Here is a 17,665-nt window from a genome sequence, read left to right as displayed (position 1 = left end):
CTTTGTTTCCTTTAACTTCTGTACAACTTCCTCTGCCATTCCAGCCCAAGCTAGAGCTAGCATCCTTTTCTCACAGTAAACACACGTGTGTACACACACACACACACACACACACACACACACACACACACACACACACACACACACACACACACACACACACACACACACACACACACACACACACACACACACACACACACACACACACACACCAGCTGTCACTGCAGAGGGAATTAGGTGAACGGTCAGTGTGCCGCTTTAGACGCCAAATCTCATCAAAGGATGAGGCCAACCCCCCCCCCCCTCCTCCTGCCACAACACACAAGCAGGGAGGAGTCAGAAAAGGTATGTTCAGATCCATACCAACAGGCAGACGCAAGATGTAATGCTGGCTCTACCTAAATGTTTGCCCTAATGCTGCACTGTCCTACTGTCCCCTGGGAACATGAAGGCTGCACAATGAAACACATTCAAGTGCACAGTTCACCTCATCAAGGTAAAAGGAGCAAACACTTGCCGTCTAAGGAGCAGAGAAGTGGAGTTAGGAGTTGTGTCATCTGATAAGTCTTCAGAGTGGACTTTGAGGCGGCGGGCTTGTGTTTCATTTTCCCACAGGTGCCTGCAGCAGCACAGCCTCCTCAGTGTCTAAACATCACGAGCTTTAACACAATCAACTTCACCACAAGTGTCAAAAAGACAAATGTATTTTGCCTGCAACTGTCGCCGTTAATCCACATATTGTATTTAAAACACAATCTGTGTTTCCAGACATCCAATAGGGTTTGAAATCAACAGGTCGGGAGCAGGAAAATCATTTCTGAGCAGTGACTCAATCACCATTTGCTATTCCACAACAGAAAAACACACACACACACACACACACACACACTTTGCACATAACAGAAGGGCCAAAAAAACTATTATTCAATTCTATACATTCTACTTTTCTTTGATGTTAAACAACAGGGTGGTGAACCATGGTGTTCAGAGAAATCATTTCATTTAACATGCTTGTGGATAGCAGGTGGTTAACAATGGGTGAGTGAGTGCTATTAGCAGCCGAGGTGAGAGAGGAAAGATATAGTAGGAGTAGCACTAGTGAGAAGTAGAGTTGACTTATGTGGTTTCACAACAGCGACCACACTGATATTAACTGTGTTTTCAGAGGTTGACAGCCTGTCAACACGCTAGCTCTAAACGACAAGGGGTCAGTTTGAAAACAAGAACAAAACCTCCATCGGCCCCTGCACTGACAGGACATTCTTCTTATCTATTAGTTGTGGTGCACCAACACCAAGTACATCATTAAGTGGATTGCCCAGAGCTGAGTAATGATCCAAGTACATATTAGCCACTCATACACTGCCTTTACCGTCTTGAAAAACGTATAGTGGCCACAGTATAGTTGCAGTGCCTTGAAAAAGAAAATCCTTGACATATGAATTGTAATATTTAAAAAAAAGCTTCCAATTTAATGCTGCCAGGGTCTTTAACAAACTGAAATCGTCACATTTCTACATTTATTTTCCTCCATTGATCGAGTGCTCGTTACCTCTGTACAACTGAACAGTTCCCTTCATAATATTGTAGGTGACAACAAGGTGTCTTTATTTATCCAACCAACAGTCCACTTATATTATAAACACCACCAAAAAGCAGTCAATTGTCCCAATTTGAGGGACATTATCATTATCAATAGAGCAAAAGCACTGTGGACGGGACAGGGCCTTTCCTTTACTTTTCCTATGTGTTTGAACCCCCAAACATATCAGTTCTAAAATCAAACTCAGTCACTAACCCAGACTGTTAGCCTGGCTGAGAAGTGTTATTATCCTATCCAAAGTGAAAAGGCTTTGGTTGTGGCACAGTTGGAGGCAGAGTCCTACAGTATCATTAACAGCTCCACTGGTTCCATCTCACCTGAAAGCATTAGTAACCTCTACAACACCTCTAGGTTTAGACTTGATAACTGAAGTGACCGTCACCAGCACGGCTCTGGAATTCACAGCGACCGTGCAGCTCCAGCCGAGGCCCAAACCACAGAATGTCACTGCCAAGTCCAGAGCCATTGGATTGTCCCCCTCTGGCAGCCAGCAGTGTTACACAGCCAATAGTAGTTCAATAAAAGTAGTTCATAGATCCTCCATTTAAAGGTTCAGTAAGCGGAATGGTCAGTTCAGCTAACTTTCTGTCACTGACTGCAGTTAGCAGTCCCCTCCCTTGTCCCTATGTCACCACATTAATGCACTGCAGTCTTCAAGCAGCAAGTTATCTAGCACCATCTCAGGTCCGCAAGTGTGATAAAACATGATAAAAACCATCAAAACAGACATTGGGAAGGATTTTTTTCCTGCTCCGCCATTGTAGGCGAATACACATTCACCCATCTGTCGCTCTGCAAAATGCACTTTTTTCTTAAAATGGTGTTTCAATATTGGTACCAGCTCCCAGGTGTAACGAGACTCCCTTTGTATGAGACAAAAAAAATATATCTTTTTCCACTCCCACCTTTCTGAAAACCTATGTTCAAAAACCCCAGTCAGATTTCTCTCTCCCCCTTATGACATCATAAGGAAACAGCCTTTCAGACAGAGGCTGAAAAGAGGAGATTCAGCAATGGCATTGTGAGAAATACAAAGGGTATTTTGGACACTACACCATGAAAACAGTTTCTAGTAGAAACCCAAATGACAGGTTTGAACTCAAAAATAAGCATAATGTGTGACCTTTGACACACAAACAGGAAAACTTACACATGTGCTTTTTAAGCTATTGAAAACTGATCACAGTAGTATGCAATGTATATGAATATCATCTACTTTATAGCTTTTAGCTATTAAACACAGTGAAAATGCCTGTCAACAGTTGTAGGTGACCATGAAGCCACAGAGCTCCCACTCTAACCAATCCCTGCATCAGCTGCTGGGACTGGTGTGTTCTCCCGGTCTGGGTGAAGGTGTGTCAGTCAGTGACGTCACCTTTGGAAAATCTTTGGTCGGAACGATAAACCTTCAGGCGCCTGAACTTCCGTGACACACCTTTAACTTTGCCTACTCTAAAACCTTTTTGAACGCCTATGTGTTTTTTCCCCCAGTCTGAAAATCAGAAAGAAAATGTGCATGTGGCTGCTTGATGCACACATTCACATCAGAGAGCTGGGAAATATTCCCTTAGTTCAGTTTATTTTGACTACACAACTTTTTTTGTGTGTTGCAAAATAGGCCAATTTGCTGATTTAATTTTTCTGAACTAGCGTCATTTGTCAGACATACTTGACCAAACGGCTCCAAATGCACCTTGTGTATTAAGAGTTGGTGTGGGGTGATGGGAAGCGACAGAGAGAGATTAGCCAACAGCGGCTCAGTGCTGTGCTGTTCAAAGTTTGGCTGCTAAAGCCGTCTGTAGCCTCCAGGCTTTACTAAAGGAAAGCTCTGCCATGTCAACAACACCACTTCTCCAAAGAGACACAAGCCCCTTTTACACAGCCAGTGAAAGCCGGGAATATGCCGGCCTTTCGGCCCTCCGCCCTGCTGTGTAAATGCGACAGTTGCGGAACGAGGGAAGAAAGGTGCGAGTGATCGTTCCGGGAATTTTACTACCTCGGGGGGTAGTAAGATTCCCGACACGATCAGTTCCGCCTCTCTGTTTAAATGCTCCAGCTTGTTGATGCGGAACTGGGGGGTGTTTGACGTTCCATAGTCTACGTTCTAAACATGCGACCATGTTAGCAGTTGAAGGACGTGTGTTTAACATTAACCACGGCGGCCTGATGTCCCGTAAAAATCACCAAATAAAAGGAACGGCGTATAATCTAGCTGATCATAAGGTCCGTTGCTCAATCCAAACCCCCGCGCTTCATTTTGCAGAGTGTATGAGTCTATTTCTGCCCAGGAGAAGTTGTACAATGGGAAAGCTAGGCTAAGTAAGGGATAAAGTATAGCGAACGGGTCACTTGCTAGAAATAAAGACCGACAAGCTGAAGCAGGAGCCCGACGCGCAGCGGAGGGCTCTTGCTCTAGGTTCTTATGTAACTAAAACGTAGTTCAGTACGCCAGTAAATAGGAACGACCAAGGAACGGTGGAATAGTCTGCTCGCCCCGCTAGACTGTCTGCTTCAGCTGACTGAAGGCTCGGGCTCAGCTGTTAGCCACAGAGCTACTGTTTTGCTAACACAACTCAAGACTCGCACACTCTACAAATAATAATTCTAATCGGCCAATATGTTTAACAAGAGTTCCATCTAGCTAACAAAGCATTATCCCCCAACATAAATAACACAATTCATGGAGAAAATTACTGCGGAACGTTTACATTGCGGGCTGCAGCCTGAAGTTACTGTCTTAATATGCGGCCAAACGTACTCACATCGTCTTGACTGGATTCCGCCGCCGCTATTATTATCCTAAGTCTGAGCGTATATCCACACTTTATTTCTGCCTACAGTAACGTGACTTCACACACTGTGTGTATGTTTATGTCTGTCTCACAAAGAGACTCGCTCACAACCAACCTGTCACACAAACACACACACAGACAGACACAGAGGTGAAGCAGTGAGCAGCGGAGTGATTTTTGTCAGTTTGGTTAACAGTGTCCCAGAGATGTTGGACTCAGCGCGTAGCGAGATCAACTGGCACATCGTGGGGACAGTAAAATACGGCCCTCTTACTGCAAGCTCCAGCACTTCTGCTCTCAATTCACCGGCCAGTATTGTTGTTGTAAAGCAGCTGACCGGCGCGGCGCTAAATGTTTACGTCACACCTGACGCTGTTTACAAGCACCTCTTTCATTCCGGAGCGCTGTGTAAAAGGCGCTACTGATGCGCCAGCAGGCTGGCGTTGCTTGCTTCTGTGTAAATAACACAGAAGCAAGCAAAGCCGGCATTTTGGAGTGATGTTGTTCCGTCAATATGCCGCAATCTCTGTGTAAAAGGGGCTACAGACAAACAGACCACAGCCAGAGAAACAAACCTGTCTCTAGCCTATAGCACAACACAGCCTTAACTAGACACCTGGACAAGTTGAGTGATCCCCCCTCTCTTCCTCTGGAGAACACGTGTGCTCACTCACCCACCTCCCATTACCACTATAGGATCTAAGCCACTATAATTTATACCTTTGTTCCCAAATGGAGGACAGCGCGCGGTAGCTGGCTCGCTGTGTGTGTAATTATGCTCAAGTAAGGGGATGCGGGGCCGTGTGTGTGTGTGTGTGTGCGTGTGTGTGTGTGTGTGTGTGTGTGTGTGTGTGTGTGTGTGTGTCTGTTTTGGGGCTGGGATTTGAAGCCCGGAAGGAAGAGAGTGGAGAAGGAAGGGAGGGGAAGGGGTAGATCAAGAAAGAGAGAGAAGCAGTGAAGCTAGAGAAAATCTGGTTATTTTACGCACGGCTGCTTCGTTAATGGACAGTGTGTGTGTGTGTGTGTGTGTGTGTGTGTGTGTGTGTGTGTGTGTGTGTGTGTGGCGGGGGTGGGTCAGCAGGAAAGGGCTGTGTTTATCCAATCTGTTCCCTGCCTTTACCATGTGGTAGGAAAAACCACTGGCCGGCTCCCAGTCAGATCCCAGAGGACATGCAGGGACGAGAGACAGCACAGCACAGCAGAGAGAGAGAGAGAGAGAAGTAGGCCACAGAGGGTGGCCAATGAACCTGCTAGAGTGTGTGTGAGTGTGTGTGTGTGTGTGTGTGTGTACACTCGCTGAGCTAAAGAACCTGTTATAGAGTCTCTGAAACTGACGGTCTAGTCTCTGAAAATCCTGTGCATCTTTGAGTGTATTAAAAAGGAAAGCAGGTAGTTACGTGATAATTATACTGAAGGCAAGAGGGAGGGATAACACACATAGGGAAGTACCCTGTCAAATATGTCCTATCCCTTTAGAACAGTACAGAAATGAGCAGCCCTACAAACTTCCATATTCAAGGTCATAATAAGGAAGACATCAGTTCATATTTGGCACACGGGCAATGGGCATGGAAGAATGTATTTGTACTTTCCCATGCTGGAGATGTTGGTCTTGAATACAGTGGATCATGAGTGGCTGTGTTATTATAGAAGGCTACCTAGATGAGGATGTGAAGGGGTCACACAACAGCACTGCATACACACAAACAACCAGCTCCAGGTTCTCTCCCTAACGTGTTAACAGCAGCATATTGATGGAGAGAAAAGATCTTTGGCCATTCAAATAAAATGTGAAAGGCTTTAATAGAAATACACTGTAGCCTTGCGACTGGCTGACAGCTCTGTCTACTCGTCTACTTAAGAAGTCAGTGGATCTATTAAAAGGTCTTTATAGGGGAAGGTCAGAAGAATAATAGTAATACTATAAAGATGATGCCTTTAATGTGAAGCTTGAGCCGGGGCCCTGCCTTTAGAACAGACCTATGCAGCTCACTTCAAGCAGCCCGCTGGTTCCAAGCATTCTCCGCCTGTATTTGGATTCATAACCAATACTTAAAGGATCTTTTCTGACACGTGTGAATTTTGAGAATAAAATCCAGATGTTCTTGCATGAAGGGATTCTGGTATGACACAGTGATGTGTAAAGGTTTTCAATGATGTGAGTCCCCTGGACCTACAGGTGGTCCCCTGACTGGGTCCGCAATACACCCTTTGATTTATTTTTCATGACAAAACGGTGTGGTGAGCCGCGTGTTCTACACACAAACAGGGCTGCTAATGGCTAGTTATCAAGCTACGCATTTAGCACTTAATATCACAGTCTATGATTTGTGGAGGAGACTCAGTATATTGGGCAGTAACATGAATCCACTTTTGTTGGTTTTGTTTTGCTGCTCGCAACTGAAAAGTCATTATTAAATACAATTAAAAATGTTGTAGAATCTACGTCACCACAAATGACGATTGGAATGGTGGACTTCAAGGGGGCAGCCCTACTTGATAGTAAAGACTGTGTGTGTTAGGGAATAGAGAAAGGCTGAGGGTGCGTCCCCCCTGGATGTGTCAATAGTGAGTTTACAACGTCCTTTCAGATAACAATGCATCAAAGAGACAGGACGCCCGCCTAGCACCATGTGATGACCTATATACTGTATCTATATACTCCCATTGCATTAAGAGATATGTTCAACCTAGAGATACATAGAAAGAAAACACACTTGGGGTTAGGAGGACCGAGGAAGCAGTGCCAAATTCAGATGTAGTATACCAAGTCTGATGAAACCGAAAGGCTAGATGCTGGTGTTTGATTTGTGTTAGAAACGCTAAGGCACAGGGTGCACACCTCAATGAAACTCAAACATCACAATGTTGCATGTGAGGGGGGAAATTCTTGCTCAGTGGGCTTATGAGTTCTAGTAGCACACTTCCACGGTGGCTTTGGGGAAACCACCAGTAACTCATATCAAACGTTCAGAAAGACTAAAGGATTGGTTACTAGCTGGGAGTCAGAAAAGAGCTGTTAAAGAGATCTGTCATCCCTATAGAGAAAATAAGATGAAGCTATGAGCAACAACAACACAAGAACTATCAGTCCTGTTCTCATGTTCAGTCTAGAATTGTATTTCTATGCAAAAATATGAATAAGAAATGAGTTTCCAAAGGAAAGGCTTTCATCACAGAACCAACTCTATATGTGAGAAAAGGGATCGCAAAAGCACAAACACACACAGTGGAGCAGGCTTTCTGGCGTGCTGCCCTCACACCTCCCTAATCAATCATTACTATTGACATGCACTTTAGACCAATGGGACAGGCAGATTTGGAGGGTCCCCAGAGATTGGCTGCTTCCCCTCCCTGCCCTGCCTTCTTCGCTTGCTAACAACCAATTAACTTCCAGGGTCCCTCCTACAGAGCAGTGGGGTAACTTCTCTCCTGGGACGCGGGACGGACGCACACTCGGCTCAGCATCTCTCGAGCACTTCTTTTTCTACAACATTTTTCAGCAGGATGAGAATCTTGCTGCTGCCATTTTGGGTCAACCAAGTGCTATAAATAATGACTAGCATTAGCTACCAATGCACACGACAACAAGCAACAGTATAATTAAGGTCACCTATTAAAGCAATATGTACTTTTTCATGGTTTTTCAACATTAATATAAGACTCCCAAAGGATGAGAAAAAAAAAACAACCCTCTCATTTTCTCCACCTCTCAGAAATCCTGCGTTCAAAACCCGTAGGCAGATTTATCTCCCCCTTAGCACTACCTCCACCTGTGACAAGCCACACCCCCAGATCTGTCCAATCGTAGCAGACTGGGCTTTTTTGGAAGGCCACTGTCTGAAATGAAGCATCTTAGACAGAGGCTGAAAAGAGGAGATTCAGCAATGGCCCTGTGAGAAATATAAAGGGGTTCTTTGGACACTACACCATGAGAACAGTTTGTAGTAGAAACCCAAATTAGGATTTTGAAATCATATAATATGACCTTTAAGAAGAAGAAGGTGTGATGGGAACATGTTTACTGGACATGTCTAGAGAGATACATATAGTGTCTCTTGAATATTGTTAACATTAACGCCTCTTTTATACATCTCTACCCTCAATGACCTTGCATCCATCCCAATTCTTCCTGCCAGGCTGTTGATTCCACAAAGCAAGCAGCACTTAACCTTTCATCAGCCCTGTGATTCACTGGAGGAGACAAATGGTGAGAGAAAATGAGCGGTGGAAAGGATGCATGGATGTAATAACTGTGCCATTGAACAACAGTGTTCCAGGGAGACTGATGGGAGCTTTGTGGCGCCTGCTTTTCAGCAATGGGTAAATCTGGGTGATGGTCTAGGGGCGGAATTTTCTCAGTTCAAATGGGATCTGCCTGTTCAAACCAGAGATTCGACTGTTTGTGATACTATTTGTCAATCAGAAAAGTGCATTGGAGATATTTGACCACCCGTCAACCCCGAAAACGGTTGAAAATAAGACAAAGTTGGGGTGGAGGATTTGGGGAGAAAATGGCAGTTGGGATAAAGATTTGAATCCAAATACCTCAACCGCTCCACTTGTTATCTTTGGTCCCTCCCTGACACACTCTACACCAACAAAGTCATACCAAAGTGAATGGACAGTCCCAACAGCCAATAAGAACAGAGAATCGAAGCCTCGCTCTGATTGGTCAAAGTGTACAGCTCATGTTAACTTTGACCAATCAGAAATCACATACCCCAGCTATAAGATCACCGAAAAACAGAGCTTAAAATAAACGAACTCCAGGTTGGATGTATTTAAAAAACCCTGCGTTCTGAATCGCATACTCTTTCTTTTTTCTATTATACATACTACATCCGACAATAAAAAATAATCTAGTTAGGATGCAGTAGGCATACTATTGGGACATATTTTAACTCTTTTATTTCATCATAATATTGCGCCTTGATCTTGCCTCTTGCTTTTATATCCGTCGCATCCCGTTTGTTTTCATATGGAGGCTTCGTCGATGTGACGTCACTTCACGTGCGCACCGGATTGTGGGTCAGAATCGCCCAAATAGGATGCAGTTTTCAACACTAACAATCTTGGCCAGATGAAGTAGGACATCCGGGCAGGGTTCAACATAACTTTTTTTTCCTACTGGCCCGTCGGGCCAGTGGATCCGAGTTTTACTGGCCCCTTGTATATTTTCACTGGCCCTGCACACACTTTTTTTTTCTTCATAATTTAGTGTCAATAATTATAATACCTGTATTAGAAAAATAAAGAAAGATAACCAGATCTAAAGGGAATATCTATTCTGTAACAGTATAGATATTCCCTTTAGATTTGGTTATTTTTCTTTTAGTTAATTATATGAAATGTTGATATTGCTCATACACATAATATAAAACCAGGCAAACATATTGAATTAGAAGCCTACAACTGAAAGTATGTTGAAAGAGTCGGCCAGTATTTTAAAGTCCAGTAGTTTGATGGTTGTTTTTATTCTTGAATTTGGGCAGTTTAATGAATAGTTCACCTGCAGAAGTCATGATCAAACATAAAAAAAAAATAAGAGATGAAGGTCTGATCATTCTTTGTGGTGTGGTAGGCTGTTTTTATTAATTTCTCTATATGCATTAGGGATGTGAATGTGTCGACCGAATGACCGGTTTTCCACTTGCGCTCAAGTTGACTTTAAAAATAGAATAGAAATCCGAAAATCAGTGGGTTATGCCGTTTTTTTAATGGGAGATTTCACCGTGTATGTGAGTTCACGTCTGGTCGTGCGCGCTGCAGGAGTGTCACTTCTCCATGAAGTGTCAGCTTCACATAAGAGTCCGGTGTGGGACCATTTTTTCAAACTATTGATAAAAAACAATGCAGTGCAAAATATGCAGCATAAGTTAAACGCTCGTCTAAGACTATGACGTTAAATCACCTTAGAAACACACAATGCCTTCGTCCGATCACAGCAGCGTTTCACCGTGTGATCTCGCCAGCGAGTGAGCCGCCGCGCAGATGAACTGTGGTTTGTGGCTAAAATAATAACCGGGGATATTCTCCCCGTTAGCGATTTCAATGGGAAAGACTTCCGCGATCTGATTGAATGTCTCGAGCCTGAAAACACAGTGCCAAACTGCGCGACTATACTGTACAGTGAGCGGAGTCCCTCCGTTCGTTTCTGTCTACAACCGACACAATCACCAGAGACGCATTCACAGCGTTTAAATAACGCCTCTCATTTGTATTACCATTGAGGCTTGGATGAAAATACTGTAACATTACGGCGGCAGATAAAGGAAAAGCGCAGTTATCATTTTCTGCACCTCAACCTCTGCTGTGGGAAGAAAGAAAGGGGGCAAAGCAAGTCGATTGATTTGTCGACTCGCAGGCGGACAGTAGGCAGCTCTGCCAACGGAGCGAGAGTGCACCCGCTTGTTGCCCCGCCTGTCAAAACACCCACGCATCGGTGTCCACTGGCCTTTCATTAAAAAATATATTTTATATTAGGTTTATTATATTGAGTCTTAAATAAACACTGCTTTCATTCCGACTCTCAACGCGCATTTCAATGAACCATGATGTAGTCTACAAAAAGATACTGAACTGTGATTGGCCAGTCACTGGCCCGGGCGGGACAGTGACTGGCCAATCAACTTGCCCTGCATATGATTTTACTGGCCCCGGGCCATCGGGCTATACGTTATGTCGAACCCTGCCGGGTACTTCTAACCATCCTAAATCTTTTTTCTACATACTATATAGTAGAAAGTATGCGATTCGGATTTCACAAAATTGCTATTGAAAAATAAATAGTTCAGGAACTGTTATCAAAGTGTATGGATATTGACACTTTTGAACTATCCCCAGCCCTAGCAACGGGATTCATCAGCAGTCCATGACACAAAAAACTGTCACATATTTCCAGAGGAGAGCCCTAGGTTTTGAGCTTTGCTTGTTTGTTATAGATTGTGGATGCAAACTGAAGCGTGAAGAGCCAAAAAACCAGAAAGGACACCCATCCACACAGGGAGAGGTCAAAGATAGATTAAAAGACGTGCACACATATGGGTCAGAGATGTACTTGACAGGCCGTCTCCTCTTTCTCACACACACACACACACACAGAGAAACACATACAGCCCACACACAAGCACTCGAGAGCTGTATCAACGCCAGGCTCTTCTAGGCACAGCCCTCGGTCCAGAAGGGCCTCGCTGCAGGGGGAGGATGGCGGGATGGAGGAGAGAGAGAGTGAGAGAGAGAGAGAGAGAGACAGGTGAGAGGGAGCCAGAGAGACAGTGATGACACTCAGTTTTGAATGTCACCACGGTGCTAAAGACCCCCGCTAACCTTTTGGCTGGAAATGAGAGGCGTGGAGGGGGAAGGGGAGGAGAGGAGACAGACAGGCAAGGATGGACAGAGAGAGAGAGTGAGGGAGAGAGAGAGAGATGGAAAGGGTGAGAATGAAGAGGAGGGAGCTGGTGCATGGGCTGAGAAGCAGTGGGTGGGTGGGGGCTGGACGTGGAGCAATAGATGGAAAGATGAAAGAGATGGAAGACAAAACAACAGCACCACTCCTCATCTCGGCTAAACAAGGGGCTGCCATCCACCACACATGATGACAGCAGACAAAATGGCCACCCTAACAAAAACACCAGCACTGAGAAACCCAACACCAAAGCTTTTCAACACTAAACTGTCCACTGCAGCATCAGGTGCAGTCCGCCGTACACAGGGAACTGTATGTCAGATGAGCTCAATATTGGTCCCTTCAACCTGGTGTTTCCACCTCCGAAAATACTGTACTCATTGGCTGGTATGAGAAAAGTATGGCTAAGGAGACGTATCAGCAAAAAGCTCCCCAAAGGACCATAGCTGCTGTTCTATGACATAAAACTGAGGAGAAACTGAGATTGTTTTAAGAGTCGGGACACTCCCCCACATACACGCTGGAAATGTCTCCCTTAACTGTTGAATAAACCAAAGCTACTGTTTAGTTTAAATGCATTTAAAAAGACGTGGGAGACCTTTTTTTTCCTATTATGGAGCAGCGTTGGTCATGTAAACACAGCAAAGCCACCTTTGTCACTGTTAAATAGACCATCACCTTTATACAACTTTGGCCACTTCTTGGACATGAGACCAAGGCCACGGTTTATACATCTAGTCAAGCCATTCATACTATGTGGGGGAAAGTATAACCCAAAGCTGCAAAACATGGACAACAATCGCTTTATTGATCACCAAATGTTGCAAATAAGTTTGTGTGCACCTTTGGCACCTAAATGGCCCAACTAGAATGTGGGGAGGGGGGCTGCTAATGTTTCAAGTTGTGCATTAAAAAAAAAATCACTTTAGGAACTTGCAATAAGTCACAATGAAAGAGAAAATGTGCTACTGATATAAACTTCAGACTCCAAGGAGAAGAAATGTCAGCCCCCCCCCCATCACAGGTCCACAGCTTGGCTTGGGATAAATCCATGTTAATACCACCCAGATGTTTTTTATGTGACTGATGTGAAGCTATAATTTAATAAGTAAAAGGCTTCATTTCATTCAGATTTGGCTAGTGAATGAGAAAGAGGGATCTCCTAAACTAATAGGCTGAGGAGTTACTCTCCTGACATAGTATCAGACCTGCCACTAAACTAGTGAGCATGCAGTACTGATGGGAACTGTGTTAATAAAAACAGTGCAACTCACAATGTAGGGCCGTACAATGTATTTGAATATAAAACAAAACCTCAACAGTAAGGGACATTAATGGATAAAACATAGCCCAGAGATGACGCAGAGATGTAGCGTGGACAACACACATCAACAATGGGCATTTTCACTAGCAGAGAACAACACCATCAGTGTTGTCAGTTCAAGTTACAGTTCTCTCTGGCATGCCAATAGGGACACTGCTGACTTGTTGTGGTCCCCTGCACACATTCTCCTCAACTGGCCATTTTTTCATACACTTTTGCTTTTTTAATTAAACCATCCTGAAGTAGTTTAATATAGAGAGTTGGCCAACAGGTCAGCAGAAGGTGAAAATTAGGAGGGAAGTGTTCGGATAAACAAAGCCGATCACACTTGTGATTCATAGGTGAAACTTTACAGGACACATCTCATTCAGAAGCATGACGCATTGATGGACACCTGTTCCAAACAAACTGTCTCTTTCATTCTTCCAAAGGGTACACCGTATGAATGAATATGGCTTATGGTGGCAGACTTAAAATCCTGTTTGTCATTCATTTAAAGTTGAGATTGAATGTGCGGAGCTATAAGATAATGGGGGGAATACATGTGGAGAACAGGCATCAGTGCATGGCTATTACACTGGAAATTGAATTGCGTCATTCTGTGAAATCTCAATTAACTGGCAAATCTTAATGTTGTGTTTTGAGAGGGGATGAGTCACTTGGCCGCGTGTGGTGTATCCCCACGTCTTCACCCCACAGTAAGGTGGCAGGGATTTCCCTGTGTGAGGAAACTGCCACCATCTTGGGCTGTTGACTGAAAATGGGAAATTTGAAACTTTGAAGTGTGACAAGAATCTACATAGGCTTAGGCTTTTAAGTAAATAACAAAATGTTGGTATTTTTTAAAACAAGATTTTTTTTTTAACAAGGGACCAGGCTTTGGTAACTGATGAGTTTTTCAACAACGTATGTCGTCCATAACTTAAAGAACAGTTATTGTTCCGCAAATTAAACAATTAGATATTCAACCAACCAAAGTAAGGATTCTATATTGTGCCCGTGTTCTATGCCCTCTGACTGTCGGTAATGCTTATGTGTCTTTTTTTTTTTAAAGTAAAGTCAAGCAGTCATGCAGTCACGCATGCAACTTCTAGAGAAGCCAACTGAAGTTACCACCAAAAAAGGCTCTACTTCCAAAACAATAACTAGCCTACCACTCATCATGTGCCAGAAAGGGACCATTTAAAAATATGTGTGATTGAAATATATATCATTTAAAAAATCAAACTTGTATCAGAGTTTACAAGACATATAGCCTAGGGCTAGGCTACAAAAAGGGGGGGGGGGTATCAAACTTAAGGTCCCAGCTCTGGCTTTGTGAAGACCAACCGCCTCTCTCTTAACAAACCATGCTTGTGGCTGAAAAGGGGGAAGATTGCCTCAACTTATATCACATGAAAAGACAAACGGGAGGGACGCAAAACAGTGCTGAACATCTGTTGTGTGCTGCGTGAGTGTGTGTGTGTGTGTGGCCGGGGCCTCTGATCTCTCCCTACTGTGGCCCGCTGAAAATGACTAGCTGCCATCTTGGCTCAAAAACACAAGGCGGTGGGGGTAGTAGCAGCGCCTGGCACTATGGCAGACAGGACGAGGAAAAACAACGAACCGAGACACACACACATCTAGCTACACCGAAACTGGGTTTAAAATCTCCACGTGGGACTGAAAGCAATGCGTGTGTTTGGGGGATTCAGTAAAGCTTAGTGGCTATCTTGTTTTCCTCCCAGAGATAGCACAGCCAAAGTTGCGTGAGAGCGGCAGGGGTGACCATTATGCAAGTTGACCGATTACAGAACACATCATGGGGAAAGAGGACAGGAAGGGGCAAGGAACGCACGCAACAGAATCATATTGTTATTTTTCTTTTTAACACAACCGTTTTTATATCGCTTTAATACAAGTAAATGTGACTAGGGAGAATAGCAAAGGCACTGGCAGGTGTTTTGAGTTGCGTTTTCCACAGTCCACATCGAGTAACAAGTGTAGTGGTTTCCAAACTTCGCTGGCTGGATAGGCTACAATGTAACACAAATAGAAGCCCTCACAAAAAAAAGACAGAACGCGGAAAAGATGTAGCGATACTTTGCTTTTTCGCCTCGGAAAAAAGTGAAGCGAAAGACTTGAAAAGTTATTTTTTTGAAGTGCCCAGGAGCACCGAGTGATAACCGCCCCGAGCAGGTTACTAGCTAGCTCGAGGGGACGGGGGGGGGGACACAATGGGGATGAGAGCAGGCTAACAGGCTAGCTGAACTTCTGTATCCTAGCGTTGGGCTAACCTCCAGCGGCTAGCACGGCTAATTAGCCTATCAGCGGTATTTCGCACGTCGTTCCGGACCAGGGAACGACTCGCTCATCTCGGATTTTATTCAAGTCCGACAGTTTTCTCCCCATTCCAGAGCTGCGCAGACTAGCAAGAGTGCTTTTCTACATCTTTGAGGGGGTTTGATAAAGTGAAACGTGGTATAAAATAACGTAAAAAGCACACGATTGTATGGAATGACCGCCTGGCCTCACTGTTCCCCCTCCTCCTCTCCTCCACTGCTCTGTCCCTTTCCGTCCAATAAAACTAGCGACCACTACGGACACTTCACGCTGTCCCCTTCCGATAAAAATACAAGTACTCAGTGGAAATAAAACTAATAGTTATACCTTTGAGTGAAAACATTTCATTTCAACCCAGGCGAAGCGGTTTTGGGCGATATATGCCAAGTATTCTCCGCTGGGAATCTCACTGAGAGAGCTCCGCTCATTCAGTCGGCCAGTGACTCACCTCTACGCTCGAGCCACCTCGTGTCTCCTACAAGCTTCAACACAATTAGCTAACTTGGCTAACACTCACACTTTCAAACTACATTAACTAAATATTTTGAATTGCAGAAATTCAATAAGTTGTCTTTGAAACAGACTCCAAAATAGAGAGTCTCCTCGTTCTGTGCTGGATGTTTTTCTTTCCACTTTTCAACTAACTAATGGGACTGTTGTGCGTGTGTATGTGTGTGTTTATGAACGATGCAGCGGGTGGCAAAGCTAAACTTGCTATTGTTAGCATGTCGGCATGGTAGTTACATGGACCTTCAATGACTTTCTGCTGAAATTTGAAAATAAAGCAGACGCTAAATAAAGCAGCAGTCCCGAGCAGAAGCTTTGTAGTGAGTGAGCCCCTGAATGAAATGCGCATCGGGCTGAACGCCGGATTAAAGAGTCCGATTGCGTTGGGAAAAGTATGGAAAACTTGCTGTTAATTAAGAATATAAACTGGTTTCATTCAGAATAGGTGGCTACAATTAACACTTCACATTCATGCTGGTTTCTGCCCGATACAAATGTAGGTTACTCATTCAAAAGGGGCATTTGTTAGCTTACCCAACAAGCTCGGTCACTTCGGCTTCTTTATCAAATCAACTCCTCGTTAGTACGGTTAGTATCTCCGTTGGCTGGGGGGAAAATCCACCGTGGTCCTTCTTCGCTTGAAATAAATAAACAAGAGGAAAAAAAAGTTCAAGTTTGTTTTTCATGAAATCTTTCTCTGGCGTGCCTCGCATCCGCGACCTCGCCGACTAGTGTGCGTTGCTCTTCTCTCCTTTGTGTTAATTTCACTCAAATCGAGTTTAATCCGATCGATCCCTCGGCTGGTCGCGCTCCCGAGTCCTCCCCTCCAGACACTCGCTCACCTTCCTCGGCCAGGGGGTGCGCGCTCCCGAGGACCTCTCATACACACAAACAGGCGGCGTGCGCGGTCACTGACCCCGCCGTGCCCGTGTGACGCCGTCTATAGGCTATGCTCTAATGTGGATATGGTAAAGCTAATATGCACGGGCGTCAGTTGGACTATAGTTTCTTATATAAAAACGGTGAACAAATGAGATGTTTGTGTTTATATTTGACAATTGTTTTAATGAAGAGATATGATACCACAATAGTCCAATGTAAACACATGAGAAGAGAGCACTGGCTAGGGAAAACTATTTGGTGAGTCTTAATTTTGTCAATTAAAACGTATTAGGACGTTGAGAACTGTAGATCTTTGGTAGGCTACTTCATTTTATAGCCAGGCTATAGGCCTATTATGCATAGATAGAAATTAAATTAACGGCCATCAGTGTCTATGATTTTTAACTCGTCAGTTTAAACAAATCAACCCTTTTGGACAAAAACGAGACATAATCTAAACAGATGGACCAAAACCATCAAACAAGAAATAACCAAACTGTAAATCACTGGTCCAGCTCATTCTACATTTAGTTTCTAAATAGATTTTTTTTAATTTGGATAAATTGTCAAATTCTTTCAGCTCATAATTTCTGTAATTCCACAGTCAAGCAAGCCCCCTTTGTCATAGGTTTTACATGTGTTCTTATTGGTGGTTTTTTAAATAAACAGATTGCTCTCGATTTTTTAGACCAAATCTTGGTTCCTACTAGAAAATTGGTCATTCTTTATCATGACGAACAACTTATAAAATCATTCTATTTTTTAATTTAATATATTATTATTATTTTTTTTATAAGATATTTTTGGCATTTTTATGCTTTATT

The 17,665-nt window shown here is 43.8% G+C and overlaps 1 protein-coding gene across 1 annotated transcript in view; it reads right to left on the bottom strand.

Moving 5' to 3' along the window:
• chd7 (chromodomain helicase DNA binding protein 7) overlaps positions 1–16,788 on the bottom strand; it is an 81,802-nt gene extending 65,014 nt beyond the window's left edge. Inside the window, exon 1 of the mRNA XM_080034402.1 lies at positions 16,494–16,788. The gene's annotated coding sequence lies outside the window, so the exon portion shown is untranslated. The remainder of the gene's footprint in view (positions 1–16,493) is intronic.
• Positions 16,789–17,665: the final 877 nt, after the last annotated feature.

The sequence above is a fragment of the Ammodytes marinus genome, assembly GCF_949987685.1.
Source record: "Ammodytes marinus genome assembly, chromosome: 9".
Lineage (NCBI taxonomy): Eukaryota > Metazoa > Chordata > Actinopteri > Uranoscopiformes > Ammodytidae > Ammodytes > Ammodytes marinus.
The sequence above is the reverse complement of the archived record's forward strand: the minus strand, read 5'-3'. Positions and strand labels throughout refer to the sequence as shown.